Consider the following 6,000-nt stretch of genomic DNA (forward strand, 5'->3'; position numbering starts at 1 on the left):
CAGAATACATTTTATTATACCTTGGAAAGATACTATCTCAACTAAGCCAACTTCATCTCAGCTTCCTTAGGCTAGTTAGTGTATTGATACAAATTCTAATCTCTGCATCCTTTCCTACACCACCTTTCCCCACAACCTACTTGCAAATTCTATTTACAAGAATCTTTAAAATTCTCTTATGAATTGCTACTACATTTGAAATAAAATTCAAACTGTTACTAGAGAGACTTCAAATAAACCACATTTTTAAATTACATTTCATCCCTCCTTTACTCTCTTGAGCTCCCTGGCCTTCCTGTGCATAAAACACACAGAACAGAGTGCTTTACTCCCTCCTTTTGTGAACAATTTCCTCACAGATGTATCTACATTTTCACTCTCATGCTTCCATCAAGCTCTTCTCAAGAAACACTCATTTATCCAGGAATCTCTAATAACACACACACACACACACACACACACACACACACACACACACACACAGACACTCTCTCTTTCTTTCTCTTTCATGAACACACACACACACACACACACACTACATACATATTTGTGCTTAGATACTAACACACTATATAGAGAGAATATATAGCGTGCATATATATTATCTATGTCCTCCTAACTTGAATATTATTTAATAATCTCAATGACCTCAATGACATTTATAACACTAAGATATTTGTTTTATTACCCATTTTTCCTACCAGAATACAAATCCCATGAAAACTGGTCATTTTTTTCTCTTCTCCACTCTACTTTGCCATATGTAAACTAGTTTTTGATATATAACATTTTCTAAAAATTGTACGTTTGAATGAATAAGTAAATAAGTGTATGCCTGAGTCCTCAAGAGTCCTTTCATTTTGAACTGTTTATCATTGTGTCTCTAGAACTGAGTCCTATGGCACACAGGGGTACTCTATACTTATTCAGCAAATAAATACATGGAAATATGATTGTCACAGAAGAAAACATACATCTATAGGAACATAAACACAGATCTTGCATTATTCTTCAATGCCAGTATTCTTACCAAGCTTTATTACCAACTCATAGGAAATTTTAAAGAGTACATATTGGAGGAACCACTGAATGTCTTAAAGAACAGCTGAACGAAGACCTGGTCCTAGGAAGAACAGAACTCTCCAACCCTTCATATAGCAGAATTGACAATATAGACAAAATGAAGCTGGAGGTATATTGAATGGTTACAAAGAAGTGATCAATGATTTTAAAGACAAAAATGCAATAGAATGGTCAAGGCAGAAATCAGTTCACATAAGAGTAAAAATCTTAAAATCAATGAGTTAAAATCAGGCAAGGTTTTAAAAAGGTCATCAGAAAAGGAAAAACAGAGGAAGCATATCCAGTGGAGAGAAAAATCAACTATACTATTTTACCACTAGGACTTAGGATTTCTAAATATGTTTCCATGATGAGATTACAGGATTGTAACTCCAGTCTCTGTATTGTGAAATGTGGCTTTTCGTCTTTATTTAGACTATAAGGCACACGTGGCATTCCTGATACAGAAAGAGTGACATCTGTGGTCACATAGGTTACACTGAATTTTTATAAGACTTCACTGAGTATATTAAAAACTATCCCGTAAAACATTCCTTTCTGGAAATGGGAAGTATATTAAATAGTCTGCGATAGCAATAGCAGATTAATACTAGCACAGCCTCAGGTAGATATTATAATAAAGGATTCATTCTGTGCAGTTACAAAAATACAGAGTCAAGCAAATTTTGTGCTAACTTCTACTTGCCACCTAGTGGCTTTAATTAACCTGTCTTGTGAGTCACTGAGCCTTTATGAATTCCATTTATATTGCTTTGTGGGGATATGACATTTACTTCTTCACACCATTTTGACTTTTTTCAATTATTGCCATGAAAAAGTATATTGAGCAAATGTCACTGCTAAGGAAGCCCTGACCAAGCCATGGAATTCCTGTGGGTGACCAATATTGAATGCTATAAAGTAGCAATATAAAGAAAATGCCTGGATTTTCTAATATGACTGTAAGTCCAGGAATGGTATCCCATTATTGCTAATTAAGTGACTTAAGAATGATAAGCAACTGCTGGTCATTCGCAAACTTTGAGAATTCCTTTTGTATTTGAATTCTCTAAGCAGTACAGAGTTATTTTTATCTATGAAATACCAGAACCATACTTTTATGATTTTGATAGTCATAGAATAAAAGATGTCAATCTTTCACTTGATCTTTCTTAGGTACAATAATACATGTCAGTGACCAGTAAAGTTACTGCATCAAAACCATCTGCATGGTCCCAATTCCCAAAGCACCCGAGACAAAGAAGGGTGTACTTTGTATATTCAGAGCCTGACAAGCTTTAGTAATTAGGATAACTTTGTGCTCATTTGGAATGCTGATAAAAGACAAATATTATGATCTATGATCTTCCATTGAAATGATATTATCTCCTTAAAAGATATAAAAGTACTAGAAGACATATTTTAAAGAGTAAAATATGGATGAGTCCCAAAGCAATGCATAAAATAAGCATCAGGTGGAATACAGAGGCTGGAAGAATTGATTATGCTACTGGGGTGCTCTCCTGAGGAGGATAAAGGAAGCAGGGACATGCTCTGTTACTCTTTGCATGTACAAGATGGGCCTGGAAACAATATGCTGACATCTCTGCCACACAGATACTCCAACAAGCTCCTGTGCTGAACCAACCATTATCATTTGCAGACTTTCTGAGTCTACTGATTGACAGCAACACAGTGTGTCTTAATGGCCCCCTCTTCTCTAGCCAATTTAAATGAAAAAGAAGCAAAATTACATAGAATAGAATGAGGATCAAAGGCTAAAATGGAAGATGAGGGGGAAAAGATGAAACACAAAACATGCTTCAGCAAACATCTCATACAAAAATAGCAAGTGGATCCCTCTAAGTACTAGTTAGATTATGAGCACAGTCAGTGGCAACTTTGATGTGCTTAGGCATTTCATCATGTAATATCACATGCTAGTGGTGTTTCCTCGGCAGCTCCCATTAACAAATTCTTATTTTAGATTCTTTTTTAATGATCCCAACTGTCTTCATTGGCTCTGATGTGAATAGACTACGTTACCACAAGCTCTCTGACATCTGATAGATTAGTAATTCTTAGCACTCATATCAGAGGAAGGTTAGTCAGTGGTTTTATTGGTATTTCATATCCAATATGACAACTATTCAAACTGCATGTGTACTTGAGCTTTCCAAGTAAGATAATTTCTCTTGTGCATGATCAACTGTAGATTCCATGGACATGTAGCATCCAGGGCAAAACAAATACCATTTAAAAAACTCTGATGAACACTAATAATTTATGGATTTAAACAGAGTTCCAGGAACATCAGAAAAGATATGCCCCAACAAAAGGACTCCTTAAATATTTTTGTTATTTGTTAATAAGCCTCTCATAATTTTAAGCATTAATTTTAGTTACATTGTAAAGAACTGTTACATTTCTTGACATAAGAAGTGTTGCTGGGCTTATATTAATGATATTTTTTTTATAAATTAAAAAGATATAATGAAGAATGGATAATTATATTACTTTATGGTTAATGGCTTCCACAAGTAGTGCAAACTACAGTTTATACATGAAATAAATACGTTGTGTATATTTGCATCATTTATTCTTTACAGAATTACTGAATATTTATTATTAAAAATGGTGGGATATTTTGTTTAATAAAGATTTAGGCTTCATTTCTTATATCTTTATTGTTCTTTATTATTTTCTCCTAGTTTTTTTTATTCACATTCAAATTCATATTAATTAAAACAGAAGTCTAACATTTACCTTTGTCCAAATATCTTTTTTTTTTTTTTTTCGAGACAGGGTTTCTCTGTGTAGCTTTGCACCTGTCCTGGAACTCACTCTGTAGTCCAGGCTGGCCTCGAACTCACAGAGATCCGCCTGCCTCTGCCTCCCGAGTGCTGGGATTAAAGGCGTGCGCCACCGCTGCCCGGCTCCAAATATCTTAAGACAGTACAATCTATTACTACTCAAAAACTTGCCTTGAGTATCTTAATCTTCCATAAACCCCAAACATCTTATTTCTGAACAACATTAGCATTGTGAATCAATGTTAATGTTATTGGAATTATTGATACTCTTTTTTTCAAATAAGTTGTTTTTTTCAACATTCAGTTTGTATCCTTAGGCAACAAAAGTCTGTTGACTTCTTTGAAGTAGTTCTGAATTCCAAACTACAGAACTAATTACTGATGAGGTTCAGGAATTGTTTTTGAGTTTGAGAAAATATTGATGGGAGCCAGATTTCCAATGCTGTGACAAAATATCTGAAGAAAATGTGAAGCTTATTTTTTTGCATTGTTTTAGAGATTTCAGTTCACAAACACTTTACTCTTGTTTGTGGACTATAGTGAAGTAAGACAAGGAGTGGAAGATGCAGAGGGAGGAAAAGATGTTTACCTCATGGTGGCCAGGAAGCAGAGAAAGAGAGGAAGTTAGGGTAGACTCTCCAAGGAAACATTCCCCAGGAACCTCTACTTTCAAGGTTTTCCAGTCTCCTAATTTTTGTAACCTCTCAATAGCCTATTAAATGAGTAACATATCCCTGAAATAATCTGCTAGTGAGACTGTAGTCCTTATAACTTAATCACTTCCTAAAAGCCTGCTTTTGAAGGTCTCTTACTGAGCACGTTTCAAATCCTTACCACAGAAATATCAGAGAAAGAGTACACCTTTATTATTTCCACTCTTCCCCACTTGCCCAAAATCCAGTGAGGAGAAATGATTATCTGACATTCTAAGATCACATACCCTCATTTTACATAGGCCCCTTCATATATCTATGAAAGGAAGAAACAACACAGAGAAGAATCTGAACAAACTGGCCTTGTTAAGTTCTCTTGATTCTTAGCATTAGATCATACCTGATATTCTTCAGTCAGACCCCTGTGTGACTGTTCCTTATCAAACACAAACATAAAATTGTAGTTTCCCCATTGGGAGATCTTCATTCTTATAAGCATCTGTGTCAGATGAAACTTGTTAAGTAAATGTGTATGTTTTTCTATTATTAATGTATCTTTTATTGTAGGTCTCTCTTCCATGAACCCATAGTAAAGAAAGCTTATTTTTTTTCTTGTCTATGTCACCCATAGGAGACTGCTAAGCTTCAAAAAATAGCAGAACAAAACCTTAACTATTACTTTTACTATTTAATGAATTCTATATCAAGGCTCCACAACACTTCTTATATTTCAGGCCAATAGCTCCTATGGGGTTCAGCCAGAAAAATCGCTAAGAAATCGTGAGTCCTGAGGAATGATGTGATAACATAGTAACTAGTTTATATGAGATCCCTCATCATGTCCCCCACACAACCACTCATCAAGAGCAATGGTCTGCTGTTGGAAGGGAAAAGACAAGGACATTCCTTTCCCACAGAACATTAGTATGAGCAGCAGAAAGGGCTAAGTTTGAAAGAATTTCATTTCTTAACCTGTTCTTTTCTATCCTTTTTCAGGTGAGAGCATCTCTCAAGACTGTGGTAGCCAGAATGGAAAAACAATGAGAAAACCATCTTAACTCTGATTAACAAATCAAAGCATACTCAAAGAAGGGTACTTATCACAAAAGAGATTGCACATGATGTGGGCAGAATGTTGTGCAAGGAGAATCTAATAATACACACACACACACACACACACACACACACACACACACACACACATCCAGAAAGAGAAGCATACATACTACAAAAATGTAAACTTTAAAACACCAGTAAATAAAATAATTATCTCATTCAGAATTTTAATAAGTATTTGTATGAATTCTTTGAGCATACAATATATATCATACAATGTATTTTGATCATATTCACCCAATTTTTTCTCCTTAATTCTACCTGACTTCCTTATGTGTACAACTCTAAGTCTTTTTTAAAAAATTTATTTAGTAACCCATCCTTTCTAGTTTGTGCTGCCCATATGCTCCTGAGTA

At 34.9% G+C, this 6,000-nt stretch overlaps 1 long non-coding RNA gene across 3 annotated transcripts in view; it reads left to right on the top strand.

Annotated features, from left to right (window-relative positions):
• Window positions 1-5,797, top strand: part of LOC131913613 (uncharacterized) — a 42,934-nt gene extending 37,137 nt beyond the window's left edge. Inside the window, exons 5-6 of one of the 3 annotated variants that reach the window (XR_009379934.1) lie at window positions 1,054-1,192; window positions 5,525-5,797. This is a non-coding gene — a long non-coding RNA (uncharacterized LOC131913613). The remainder of the gene's footprint in view (window positions 1-1,053; window positions 1,193-5,524) is intronic. The other 2 variants (XR_009379936.1, XR_009379937.1) reach the window with 2 other exon arrangements.
• Window positions 5,798-6,000: the final 203 nt, after the last annotated feature.

Source organism: Peromyscus eremicus, chromosome 6 (genome assembly GCF_949786415.1).
Source record: "Peromyscus eremicus chromosome 6, PerEre_H2_v1, whole genome shotgun sequence".
Classification (NCBI taxonomy): Eukaryota; Metazoa; Chordata; class Mammalia; order Rodentia; family Cricetidae; genus Peromyscus; species Peromyscus eremicus.